Consider the following 14,783-nt stretch of genomic DNA (forward strand, 5'->3'; position numbering starts at 1 on the left):
AAAAGCAAAAAATGAAGACCATGAAGCCCGCTCCCGCAGAAATAATCTGCGCAATAATGAGAATACCCAAAGCCACAGCAACAGGCAGGATGGAACTGTTTGTGGAGGAACTGCTCAAAGAAATATTTGGCCCAGAATTGTCAAATATGTTCACAAGAAGAATGTGCCCACGGATCTCTCTGCCCCAGACCTCTGGTGGGAGCCAAACTACTGAATTATCGAGATAGGGACACCATACTAAGGGGTGCCGGGGAACAGAGCCAAATTTCCTACAAAGGGAACAACATCTCCTTCTACCCTGACTTTACCACCAACATTCAGGCAGCACAGTGATAGGTTATTCCCACCAAATGTATACTGCAGCAAGCTGACATCCCCTAAGTAATACTGTACCCTGCCAAGTTGAAAGTTACTCATGACAACAATGTACATTATTTCACAGACGCTAAGTTGTCTCCCAAATATGCGAAACACATCAGAGGATCCAAGAAACTAGCTGCTACGACCATCAGTAGACAAGTGGCGGATAATAGCCTCAGCGATAATCATTAGCACTAATGTCCTGCACCCTCTTTTACTCTGGTGAACTTCAACATCTCCTGCTCAGACTGCGCTGGCCCTATAGGAACATTCACCTGTCCTGCTTGTGGGACGCCAGAAACATTTTTACATATAGTCATTCACTATTTCTTCTGTCTCTTCATCTACACCTCGGCAACCCGGCCTCACAGCTGGGCTGTATGTCAAAGCCTTTACGCCCCCAGGGAGAGCTCCCAAATTTCACTTTTTGTCAATTTCTGTTTTTTTTTGTTTTATATTGATGTTAGATGGGGAGGGAAAAATGCAGATTCAACCTAATTGGGGGTTGGTGAGGGAGGATGAGAGAATTTGGGGAAGTAGTTATAGGTTTGAGGAGAAATTGGCCACAATACCACAATGTACGCATTCCATATTGCACAAATACCAAGGCACACTGCCATACCATTCGCTGTATTGCTACCATAAACAACCATCATGTAGACTTCAAAGAGTTAAATCACGACCACAGAACTGATGGTACAACCACATCCCACACCAGTAAGATATAACCACATATAATTGTCTCAACTGGAACATTTGTGGGCTCAACGATTATAGAAATTCTAGACTCATTCAATCCTATCTAATTCGACACAAAATAGATATTTGCTTCCTCCAGGAAACACATCTACCAAGTGCATCAACTGCTAAGTTCCAACAGACCCACTGGGGTAATATCTACTCAGCAGCTTACTCAAATTACACCAGAGGGACAGTCATCCACATATACCGTGAATTAGGTTGAAATTTGATTACACATCAGGCTGACCCTGAGGGGAGATTCATACTTTTGGAGGGCACATTGGGCACTATCAGGGTGATACTGGCAACGGTATATGGCCCCAACACAGATAAACCCAAGTATTTAGTGAGCTATGGGCTAAGATTACACAAATAGAATGTGACACTATTATTTGGGGAGGGGGCTTCAATCCCATCCTGAATGACATACTAGACTGCAAGGGTGTATCCCGCAGGTTTCACCCCAATTGACTAATTTGCATGTAGCCAGGTTCTGAGCTGGGATGGTGCAGTGAGCTAAAAAACGGTGATGGATCAAGCCCTGATCTGTTGACTGGGTAGGAGTATTCTGCCTAATTCAGAAACTCTGTCCATCACCACCCCCCTTTTCTGAATCACCCCAATGCCAGCACTGCACTAAACTCAATAATGATTGACAATGGACTAGCAGACATTTGGAGACAATGGCACCCAGACGCAACAGAGGGCACCTGCATCATGATACGGCATTCTGCTAGGTCCCATATTGACTTTTGGCTGCTATCCAAAGACATGGCCACAAGGACTACTGACATAAAACAACTACCTAGAACACTATCGGACCAAGCCGCCTGCCTGCTATGCCTACTGATATTTTCAACACATAAGCAAGCATTCAATTGGAGACTCCCACCTAAAGTCCTGTTAGAAGCTGCGTTCTGAGAGGAAATTAAAGGTGATATTCTTGAATACTTTTTACTTAACTAGGGTTCTGTGTCTTCTCCGGCTTCTATATGGGAAGCCTTTAAGCTGGTAATCCGGGGCCAGTGCACAGCTAGACAGGCTGGAGTCCTCAGGGGCCAAAGGCAGACACTCAAGATGCTAGAAACCCAGATTCGAGCAATCAAACTTGACTATTACATACCTGTGACCCCAAGCATCTCCCCCTAATTAGAAGTGAACTAACTGAATTCGAGCAGAAGACACAGAGGGAGGTCAAATTTCTTGGCAAATACACACAGGCTAGGAGATATGGGGAGGGAGATAGACTGGGCAAATTGTTGGCTTCCATTCTTTAACCCTCGTGCACCATAGACTAAATCACATGCAGCCTGTTTCATGAAAACCGAAATCTGCGATTTTCAAATTGCGATTAACAGCGAATCGCAATTTAGAAAGCGCAGATCGGTATTCATGAAATTTTGCGAGAAAAAAATGCGATTCGCACGCGGCCGCAAAAAGCGATTGCGAGTTACGGGAATCGCCGAATAATCGCTATTTTCAGCAACATCCGTGTAGGAATAGCGATATCGCAAATAGCAATATCGCAAATAGCGATATCGCTAATTGCGAGATCGCAAAATGCGAGATCGCAAAATCGCGAGATCGGGAAAACGGGAAGTCGCATTTCGAGCACAGTGATGACATCACAACCAGGAAGCAGCCAGTTCCCACCCCCATCCTCAACAGTGAGGCAGACCTCGAGGCAGCAAGCAACTCAGCTCCTACCAGGACACCTGAAAACTTGTTTTACCACACCCTATCTCACTGAAGCAATGGCAGAGGAGGCTGTACCTGGGCCCAGCAACACCGGGCGCAAGAGAAAACTGAAGTTCTCCGAACAGGAGTTGGAGCACCTCATCGAAGGTGTGGTGGAGAACCACTCTAAACTGTTTGGCAGAGAATCAAGGAGGGTGCCGTGCCAAAGAGAAGGTGGCCGAGAGGCTGGGCGAGACCCTGGCCACTGGAGGGGGAGGACCTACAGTCCCTCCCAACACCCCCATGGAGGACCGCGTCGAAGACACGTTGGAGCCCGAGGCGTGCATTGGGGTCACAAGATTGGACTCATCCCGCCCCACCCAAGAGAGCCAAGGTAAGTGGCATGCGACTGCGACCCTGTCCCCTATCAATGGCCATGACCCTATAGCCTCCCATAATGTTCCAAAGTCATGCCATCCGTGCACATTAGGTAATGCCCTAAAGCATTGTGGGACATGTAGTCTGCCCACAATGTACAAGTACCCCAATGCAGCCAGACAGGTCCCAAAGTACGCAATGCCACAGCCAGTCAGGGAATGTCAGCCAGCATGCATGTAGCCAGTGCACGTGTGACAGGTACATGCAACTAATGAACGTCCACTTCCCCTCACAGGTGGCGCAGACAGCAGCGACAGTGACAGGCTGCTCATCGATGAGCAACCACTGGATGCCGAGGAGGTGCCGTCACCAACACAGCCTGCACCAACAGACGCAGCACCTACCCCTGCAGCCAGGCCCACAGCATCTGCGCCTCTACCATCAGGCGCACCACCTACCCCTGCAGCCAGGCCCACAGCATCTGCGCCTCTACCATCAGGCGCACCACCTACCCCTGCAGCCAGGCCACCAGCAGCTGGAGCATCCACATCTGGTCCAGCGACAGCGGTGACACAGTGCCCACCCACTGTGGCCAGCCAGCAGAGCAGGCATGGCAGGGCTCGACTGCAGAACAATGCACCCAGCGCCAGGAGGGGGATGGAAGTGCGCTTGCCGAGCATGAGCATAGAGCGTAGGATGCTCCGCATTCACCATCTGCAGGCACGCCGGCAGGGGGCCATACAGATGCAGCTACACAATATAGGCCGCAATGTGGCAAATGTGGCTGAGCGGATGGACCGCATGACGGCAGCCATGGAGGCCAACACTGCTGCGCTAATATCCCAGCGCAACACCGCCCGCCGCCGCCACCGGCAGCTACTGACGCGGCTGTCCGCATACACTAGATCAAACTATGTGATCAAGAATGCGACGTCGCAGCTATCGCGACGGTCCCTGGCGCAGCAGAAGCAGCTAATCCAATGCTGCGAGGATGTGGCCAGAGTGTTAGAGCACCTCACCACTGCCGTTATGGCGCTCCATCCCGCTCTACCTGGCAATGTCGGGGGGGACGATGCCAGCGAGGGCACCTCAAGTGTGAACAGCCAGTCTGCCTCACAGGTTGCGGTGTTACGACGTAGCACCAGGCCCACAGCAGGGTCACGTGCGGTGGCAGAGGAGGAGCCGGAGAGGCGCTTGGGTGCTTCGCGCCGGAGACGCACATGAGTAACATGTACTTTTACAGGGACATGGTGACACTATAAGCCTGCCCTGTGTTTTGGACGCAGCAGTATGGGGCAATACTGATTGCATAGGAAGGATGGCAACTTGCACTATTATTGTGAATCCAACAATAATATTTATTATAGCATCATACATTGGCGTTCTGTCATTATTTCCATTTGCATGCAATTGTGATTTGTTGGGTGAGGGGAGTGGGTGCACTAGAAACTGTTCATTGTGATGTGGTTGCGGTGTCTGTGCCCTTCAGCTGGGTACTCCCCGCGTGCATGGCGCACATGTGCAGGTGGCCGGTCGTCCCCTTTCGACTCACTGCCAGAGATGTCTACAGGTATCCGGCGCTTGGTAGCAATGTTGTGTAGTATTGCACACACAGCCACAATGCGGCAGCACACATCAGGACTGTAGTACATGGCCCCACCTGTCTTGTGAAGTATGCAGAATCTGCTCTTCAGTAGCCCAAAAGTCCTCTCAATGCAATTCCTTGTGCGTATGTCTGATACGTTGTACCGCCGTTGCTGTGGTGTAGCAGGGTTGAGGTATGGGGTTAGCCGCTGTCACCTGAATGAGAGGAGCAGAGGGTGAGTGCCTGTGCAGCGCAGCTACTTCATCGCAGTGTGACATTGTGGGCAAACTGTACTTACCAAGTAGGTGTCCTTCCCCGAAGTCTCCCCTGGCCAGTCGTGTGTGGAGGCCGCTGTGCCGGAATATGAATGAGTCATGTGTACTCCCCGGGTACTGTGCCACTATGTCCGTGATGTATGTCTTAGCATTGCAGACCATCTGGATGTTGAGGGAGTGGTAGGACTTGCGATTGCGGTACATGTACTCCGTTGCAACTGGTGGGCAGATGTGGATGTGGGTACAGTCAATGCATCCTATCACGTGTGGGAAATGGGCGACATTGTAGAATTGAAGCTTGGTCTCATCCAAATCCTGTTGGTTTGTTGGAAATTTGATGTGGTGGTGTAGCTGGGTCAGCATTGCATCAAGGAAACTCCCTAGGCAGCAGGACATGGTGGGCTGGGATATCCCCCCAGCAGCCGCAACTATCCCCTGGAAGCTCCCGGAGGCCAGGAGGTGCAGGCTACACAATACCTGGACATGTGTTGGCACGGCATTAGTCCGCCTTGTTGGGTGCTGCATCAGGGGGTCAAGGTCCTGAATTAGCTTGATGATCATTGCCCCATTCAGGCGGTACTTTGCGTATATTTGCTCTCTGGTTTGGCCCAGCAGGGTGACCCGCTGGCGGAATATCCTGGCCTGGATTCTGCGTCTCCTCCGTGCTGCTCGCTGTAGCCTTTGCCGCCTGACCACCATGTACATTCCTGGCATTGTGACACTCCTTATGCTGATGCTGCTTCTCCTTAAGTGTGTTTGGTCAGGCCAGCACCAGTTGCTGATTGGCCAACGGTTTTTCAATTTTTTTTTTACTATGGGTTTGATGGTTACCACCTGCTTTGGGTTGTCCTTAAATTGCGCCTCGCAAACTGCGATTTTGGGGTTTTTCGCTAATTGCGATTTTTACATGAATCCCGATTGCGAGGATATTGCGATTTTGCAATTTTGTTCGCAGAATCCGTGATTTCTCGCTATTTCCGAATCACAAATGGTCTACTGCCGCGATTCTGCGAATCTTTTAGCGATTTTGCAATTCTGTGTTAGCGAATTCGCTATTTTCGTGGTGAATACCGATTAGGGAAATTGCGCACGCGATAGCATTTTCGCAGCTATTGCGAGCGCAATTTCGCTTCATGAATCAGGCTGTTAATTATTAGATGAAACTCAACAGCCCATAATAGGACCTCAGGACATAATGAATCACCTCACACACGTCTACGCTAACCTGTACACTTCCAAACAAGCAGACATACCAGAAGATATTCAATCATATCTCTACTCAGTTGAGCTATTATGGCTAGACAGGGCCCACAGGGTGTACCTGGACAAACCGTTCACTACAGATGACATAATACAGGTTATAAATAGTCTACTGAATGATAAAGCACTGGGCCTACACTGCGAGAAGCAAGCATATTGGTATTGTTAAAACCTAATAAAATGCCTAACCTTTGTAACTCAAAAATACTGACAATAAAATCTATGCCAAATTAATAGCTAACAGGTTCCCACCGCTCCTGCCACTCATTGCCAGACTGGATCAATCAGGCTTTAATCCCGAGAGATCAACAGTCCACAATGTATGTACGATCTTTGCAATTCTTCCTCATCTCGATCCCCAGTCATCTGATATGGCAGCATTCCTCGACACCACTAAGGCCTTTGACTCGCTAGAGTAGTCTTTTCTATTTGCGGTATTAATCAGATTAGGCATCAGCCCACTATTCTTGCAACAAATTAAACTACTATACTCAGACCCCACTGAGCATCTATGTGTAAATGGCCAAATATCTATCGTATTATCTATAACATGCGAAACTAGGCAGGGGGGCCCTCTCTTCCCACTAATCTTTCTGATTGCGATGGAACAATATGTGGCACGACTCAGACAACATCACACAGCTACATCCAGAGGAATATTCGTCTCACTATATGCAGATGGCATCACACTATACATCAATTATCCCAGGAAAACATTACCCAAACCCTCTGGGAACTCACCAATTTCAGCGGCATATCAGACATACAAAGTAACTGGGCGAAATCCACACTATATCCCCTAACTGACAACATTAAACCTTTTAAACTTGATTGTCCTCTCTAGTGGGCAGCAGGCCCAGTCAAATATCTGGGGATTCGGCTCCGCAGGGACACCCAGGAATTATGAAGCATGAACCTTGGTCACGCTATCACCTAGCTTGAGGAGAAACTCAAAATCCGGTCCAAACTACCACTGACTTTAGCTGGCAGGATAGCGATAACAAAAACGAATGTTCTTCCCAAGTTCCTCTATATTTTTGAGAATCTCCCAATTCCACTCCCTCAAACATTCTTCAAAACTAAGCGTTCATTGATGATCTCACTGGTGTTGGCAGGGGGACATGCCAGGGTTATTTATTTATTTATAAAGTTTTATATAGCACGAACTTGACCCAAGAGGGTGTCAGAGTGCTTTAGATTTAGGATCGTTGCATTACAAGTTACATCAGATACAAGAGCATAGTAACGTACAGTACACATAAACAATGTTTCAATAATTCGCAGGAGGGAGGGGAGGAAGAAGTAATAGCAGGGAGATGAGGAGGAATTATGCCCAATGCCCGTCTGGGTAGGTGACGGTCAAGGCGGAAACCAGGGCCAATCTCCTCATTAGCTGTCAAGCAGCTCCACCGGTCACCAGCCATGTTGCTCAGGTCTCAGCATACAGGAAAAACAGTTTTTAATGTATTTGATTTGCAAAGATTATATAGCGCTATCTAGACCCGGAGGTATCAGAGAGCTATAACAGAGGAACATTGCGTTACAAATTATATCAGTTACAATAGTGTAGTAAGGTACACTAAACAAACAATGCAGTTGAGAGAATTTATAGGAAAGGAGGGGAGGAAGGAGCCATAGCAGGGAGACGAGGAAGAACTGTGTCCAATGTCCGGCTGGGTAGGTGACGGTCAAGGTGGTAACCAGGTCCAATCTCCTCTTTAGTTGTCAGCCATGTTGCTCAGGTCTCAACATTCGGGAAAAACTGTTTGGAATAGATACATAGGCTACGAGGATAGAGGTAAAAGAAGAAGGTGGGGGAGGGTGTAAAAACAAGCCAGAGATGGAGCTGGGGCTACCATATAGGCCGATGGGGGATGTGATCATGGTCTGGTCGGAGTCCGGTGGTAGGGAAAACTGTGGCAGCCATCTTGGGGTCAGGCAGGGGTATCTGCCCTTGGAGACAGAGACATCCAGTAACCATTTGCTGGTAACTCTCAAAGTGCGGAGGCGCCTCCCCGCAGCCATTTGAATCCTCATGGGCCACCAATTCCCCCACCGCCTTAAGGGTGAATTCTTTGTTGTCCCTCAAGATGCACTCAGGAGTTCAAGATGATCCTGCTTAGTCAGGGCAGCTCCCTATTTGTCTCTCTGACCCCACAATCTCAGAAGGGGCCGCATCTCCTATCACAACAGGGGTGAGGGGAAGGGGGCTCCAAGGGGGTGGACCGTGGCCCTCTCCTCTCCGCTTTTCAGCCCTAACTCTGACACAGGACAAGGAAGGGGTCCAGATGCCGGTCTATTCTGCACGGAGCAGCAACGGGTCACCTCCGCTCTGGCACCGTCAGTGCCCTCAGGCTCCGCAGGTCATGGGCCCCCAGCAAGGCCGCTCTTCAAGTCGGGGCCTCACACCTGGTGACCCTGATGAACTCCACTCACCCGGCCCAATGCAGTCGCTCCGACGGGCGCTGTCTCCACTGCATCACCGTTGCCGTCTCCTGGTTATGTCTCACACAGCTTCAACCCCGGAGCGGACACCGGAGCAGTACGCAATCTCTGGTCATAGCCATGCAGGGGTCGCAAGCACTCTCCCAGCACTCTCCCCTCAGCCGGTCCCTGTGTGACATCCGCAGGAATTACTGCATCCCCAACGGGTCACGTCGCCCATGTTTGGAGCTACAGCTTGCTCCACCGTCATCAGTTACTGACCTCTACAGACCAGGATTCACCGTCCGGCAGCCCTCCGGGTCAAGTTGAGGTATTAGGAGGGTTCAGGGTGTGGGATTTTTCCGGGATGGTGTTTAGGTATGCAGGATAACACACAGGATTACGATGGGAGGCCGGAGCTCCGGCCAGCACGTCTACTCAGCCATGCTGTTGACCTGCTCTAGGATTACTTGGGAAATTAATGACACTCCCACAGAACCAAGGTGGGCTTGGGGCACCAGCTATCCCACTATATGCTTACCGTGCACAATCACTGGATACATCCGACCCCATTCCAACCCCACTTGGCAGTCAAATCTGACATTGCCACTACCATTCCATTAGACGTAGCCATAAAAATGCCCTCAACATGTTATAGATCCAACAAAAATGCTGAGAAGGGCCAGGGACAGACTGCAAGCAAGAGCTGAGATTGAGATACAGTATGCCCATTCAATTCCCCTAGCAAGCAATCCACAACTGCCTCCACTAGTAGATCGGGGTGCCATGGCAAGAGGACGGTGACTAGACATTAGTAAATATGTAGATCTATATCCCAATGATGAGTTCCTCTGGAAATTGTCTCCAGATAATACACCGTGCCACATGTTGCCAACTACACAGCACATTTCCAAAGTCCCCTACCACCTTGCAGGCCCTAGAGCACATTATAACTACTCCATCGCCACATAAATTAATCACATGGTTGTATGCATCCATGCAACAACACTCTCTGGTAAAGATGGCAAAATCTCGAGACAATTGGAACACAGAGCTACACCCACAAATCACTGAAGGGAAATGGTAATTCTGCTGAGCACAACTTGAGGTGCTGTCCCCCACCAACAAGCTGAGACTGCTTCATTTCAAGTTCCTAAACCGATATTACAGAATGCCTAAGCAGTTGCACTGTATGGGCGCACAAGCTGATGTACAATGTTGGAAAAGTCACTGATCAAGCGTGTTTCCTACATTTAGCCTGGGAGTGTCCCTCTGTTGCCACTTACTGAAGAGAAATTGTTCACAAAATAAGTGAAATCCTGATGGCCCGCCTAAAAACCCATGCCCCTACTGGGGCTACTGGGCTATGTTAAAGAAGCTCCTATCGAGACCCGTAGACTTCTGGCTATGCTGTTATTGCTAGTGAAACGCAGGGTCGCTATGAAATGGGGTAGACCGCACCTCCCTTTAGTTAAAAAATGGATCCTCAATGCCACTTTTTGCCAGGAACAACTAACCACCTTTTGGGAAATGATGCTCCCGACCTGAAGATATATGGAGTCCTTTCCTCACCTGGGTAAGAGCGTCTGCCAACGAGACATCAGGCTCACCTGAACAACTCACTTGATAGATTAGACGTATAGTTACCTAGCAGAACAATACACTTCTACACATCCAGTCTCGCCTTTCCACATTGCAAGATGCATCTTCATTCACAGCAGTATAGAGCCACTTCTAGAACCTACTAGGTCACACATGTGCCATACAGTACAAAAACGCTAAAGGTATTATTTAATCCTACGAAATGTAAATCGATGTAGCCATATTTCCCGCAAAAAAAGTTCATAGCGATGTTATTATTGTTTTCATTTGTTTTATAATCAACAATGTACGGTGACGTCACTATATATTCAAACGTCATTCTGCTGTAACAAAGTGTATGCTAATGTAAATGCCAATAAAGACAAATTAAAAAAAAAATATACATTATATTTTCTGACTTCAGATACTTTATCTATGTTTTAGTCTAGTCTACACTGGTATGGTGACAGACATCTCTGCTACCCCTTAGATACCAATGCTCCGTCACCAAGCCACTAGAGCCACAATCCATCATTTCTGATCCATTTCTTATAAAATCGCCACAACCATGCATTTAGTGCCTGAGGGCACCCACTAGATCTACTGAAATCATATATATGCAAGATATGAGTTGAGTTGTTAATTATAAAGTGTGATAACACCCAAAGGCTTCCTGGCACTGACCTGGGTAACAGCAAAAAGGATATGAAGGCAATCAGAAGAAAAGATGAATTTTAAGAGCCTTCTTAAACATAGAATGGTCCTTTATTTTGCACAGGTTAAGACAGACGGCATTTCAAATAGAGGAATCAACTAAGAACAAGACACATTATGAAGCCTTGGCGAATACAAGAAGTGAAAATGTAGAATACTCCTCATACACAGGAAGAACGTTTCCGGTGCACCTGGCCATCTATGTTTTGTATTGAGAAAACAAAATCCCACTTTGAGAGTTTATGTTCTCAATACAGAGAAGTTTGATGTGTGGATGCTTAAAAAACAGAGTCCATGCAAAAAATCTACAATGCTCTTAAGTGGGTGCCTCCATGGTGTCTGCCCTCACAGCACAGGCAGGTGAGGATTCCAAATTTAGGCAGAAGGTCCTTGGTATAAGTTGCCACAGCCATGGGCTTGTTCAACCTGGCAGATCTGCTGACTGTCCATCAAGTGTTAAATGTTCCCCTAGTTTAGGTCTAGAAGGTTATAGTAGGTAGAGCATTTGCCAACTCAGTTGATTCTGGTGGTCTTTGTGTAGCATCATCTATAAATGATTGTACTTATCTGTTTAACTATCCTCTATGATGTTATCATAGTGCAAGAGCAACAACGGAGCTGGTGACTGCAGGCAAATACACAGAATAGATGGTTTGCGTTACACACTTAGCCTCATGGAGGATTGCATCCCAATCATTAATGTTGAGTAAGTGAGTCACTATATCCTCGGCAGGGCTCCTGTCAGCAGATGTCTCTCAGGGACCCAGTAGGCTCATTCTATAGTGAACCACTTAGATGTTTTGCCCTTCAAGACTTATAAGGACTGCCATTCTTCCAGGGAAAGTTCCATGCTGGGGCCCTAGGACTTTTTTGGTATTCCCACCATGTGGACATTGTTTTGGCACAATCTTCCCTCAGCTTCTCCACCAGGGTGGCAATTCTTTGCTCCATTGTCCAGACCCTTGTAGTGCAGACTTACAGCAAGGGGCCAATGCCAGCAAGGGTGGACTCTGATTCCACCATCCTGTCCAACAGCCTCTGGTGATCGGCCCTTAGGAGGTGTATGTCCTGGGCCATCATGTCATTCTTCAGTTCCAGAACTGTTTTTGTAAGCCTGATGGCAGCAAATATGGTTGCCATGTGCGATTTCAGGCCGTTTGCAGGAGTTTCTGGTTAGAGGTTTCAGCTCACTTTCCCAGTCTGGAGTGTAGGTTCCGGCAGGGCCTGCTTTGTGTGTTTGAGGCATACATGGGAGATGCTTTTCTGTTTCAAGTTTCCACAGTTGGAGCATTTCTCACAGGATCTAGGCAGGTCCTAGGGGCCCTACAAGAGACCCTGGGGTAGCAGCCTCAGCCCTCCTTACCTCAGATTACAGTGTAATGTGTGTCTCTAGGCTCTGGGTCACCCAAGGCAGGGACACTCAACACACACTGCAGGTCTTTTCCGACTTGGCCAGTGTTCTGCACCACATCCTAGCTCCTGGCACGTATACCTTCACTCGGCCTCTTATTCACCCATATGGGTGCCCCCGGCCTCTCAAGAAGCCATACAGTTCTCTCACCAGTCTTTTCAAGGCCTGTGATGAGGAAGCCAAAGCACGCTTGTGGTGGTAGCTCCCATGACCTCCCCCAATGAGCGATAGGGCCGAGTCTAATGCATCTCTGTTGGGCTCCCACACAAGTCTGTAGGCCCTATGGACAAACAGTGTGCTTCGTCCTCCCTTGGTGGTGTGCCAACACCATTCCGAAGACCTGTCCAAATGCCCCCATCACCACAGAGCTCAGCTTCATCTTTGTTCGGCTGCCCAGGCTTGATGCCCAATTTTGGGGCACCTTCCCAGCAGATCACAGGCTGGGAGGGCAGCCCTTCACATGGCGGACTCACATGATCCACCTAGGCAGCTCAGGGGCAGGCTGCTTATGTGGCTTCTGGGGCCACTGTTGCCATCATAAGTGAAACAGTGCGGCTCTGTACTCCTGTCACCATCCTCATTGTTCCGCAGGATGCCCATGTAGGTGGTCATCAGGGCCGGTGCTGTGCTCAGCCAACTCCCAGGTGCCGGTGTCTAGTGGCCGGGATCACCTGGGGATCAGGATCACTACCTCCTCCAGGTTTGCCTGCCAGTGCTCACCAATCAAGCAGCTGACTCTATGCATCCTTGGCCACAAGCCCCCCCCCAGCAATGCTTGCATTAAACCCCTGGATGAACACAAAAAAAGTGATGAGCGGATTGCTTGAATCAGTTTCAATCAAAAATAATTCCTCTGGGCCACAGACCAGTCATTCATTTTTTTGCTCCCTCTCCCAATGCCACCTCAAACAGGAAACAGAAAGTGGGGAAATCAGCCTTGGTCCAGCAACAGCCAGGCCAGGGTCGCTCTTAGTGGGAACACCAGCCACACCCCAAGCCCTATCATCTGTCGGGTGCAGCTTGAAACTTATGAACCAATGAGCACAGGACCCATGCCTGGGTATACTGCCTCATTTAGGGAATTACAGTGAGGAAGACTACAAAAGTGATCTGTGAATTGTTTGAATTAATCGCAGCAACTGTAATTACTTAGGCCGCAACCCAGTTCATGGCTTTTTCGTCCATCATGCTACCAGAGACTAGGAGTCACTCATATGTAAATCAAACCCATGGAAATAGATCTATGGCACCCCGTGCGAGCCACTGGTTCTAAGCTGGTATATGTAGTGAAGTTGAGAACTGAGTCACCAATACGACCAGGGAGGAAATTAGACACAATTAACAGGGTCGTAAAGTGGACAGGAAATATTCGTAGGCATGACAGAGAGTGACACCTCTCTGATATACAAGAGCCATTAAACAAAGCCCGAAACATGCTCACACAACCGGACAGCAATTGTAACATTGTGAATAATAAATGGTAAATCAAATCTTCTGAAGCCACTTTACTACGGTGATGCCCCTGGTTGTCTGGGTAGATGCCTTAACATGTTGCCTCTCAAATGGCCACCAACCGCAATGGATTTTCCAGTGCTTCTCTATTCTCAAATGTCACAACAAAACGAATTTCAAAGTGTTCGCCTATTGTATACTTCTCCAAAATGTATTCTAACAGTTCCTGTAATTTCAATCCAGATAGATTTGCTGTAGATCAGATATCAAAGCGTCATTGCACAATTTATTGGTTCCTAAATGGAAACTCCATGCAATGTTGACATTTTTTTGAATATCAATTTTTTATTTGTTCATAATTTTTACCCTTTTTCAGGATATTGCATTTGCACATTTCAATATCTTTTTTGTGACTTGTGTTTACATTTTGTCAAATCCATATTTAGAAAATGGTTTACGAAGTGACAAATATTTTACCCCATTTTCTACACATGACATCAAACGCTCAAATTCACAAGGGTAACAGTAGTTTGAAGGCAAAAAGGGCCTGGTAGAGGTGCAGTTGCAGTCAGGGACCAGAGCACCAGTGTATTGTGGTGGTCGGACTGTTTTGGGACTGCTGCAGCGGCCCCGCCAAGCATATTACGAGTTTCCTAACTGCCAGCTGTATCATGGCAGTGTTCACGCCATGAAATTGCTGGCAATGAGGAAACTATTGAGGCCCTACAGGGCCCCTGTTGCCTTTGGCCATCGGGATGCATGCAGGGAGGAACATGGTGTGCCCCGTATCTGCATGAACGCCGAGTTCCATGGCGTGCAGGGACTTGCTTTGGTGTTCCCATTGCAGTGCTTTTTTCCACTGGCCAGACAATAAGTCTACACGTAATTTAGCAGGCAGTCGAGTTTGTCAGTGCGGGAGAGGGTA

The 14,783-nt window shown here is 48.2% G+C and overlaps 1 protein-coding gene across 50 annotated transcripts in view; it reads right to left on the reverse strand.

Moving 5' to 3' along the window:
• Nucleotides 1–14,783, reverse strand: part of LOC147708230 (uncharacterized) — a 2,035,583-nt gene that overhangs the window by 1,145,476 nt on the left and 875,324 nt on the right. The gene's annotated exons all lie outside the window — the stretch shown is intronic.

This window comes from Lissotriton vulgaris, chromosome 6 (genome assembly GCF_964263255.1).
Source record: "Lissotriton vulgaris chromosome 6, aLisVul1.2, whole genome shotgun sequence".
NCBI lineage: Eukaryota > Metazoa > Chordata > Amphibia > Caudata > Salamandridae > Lissotriton > Lissotriton vulgaris.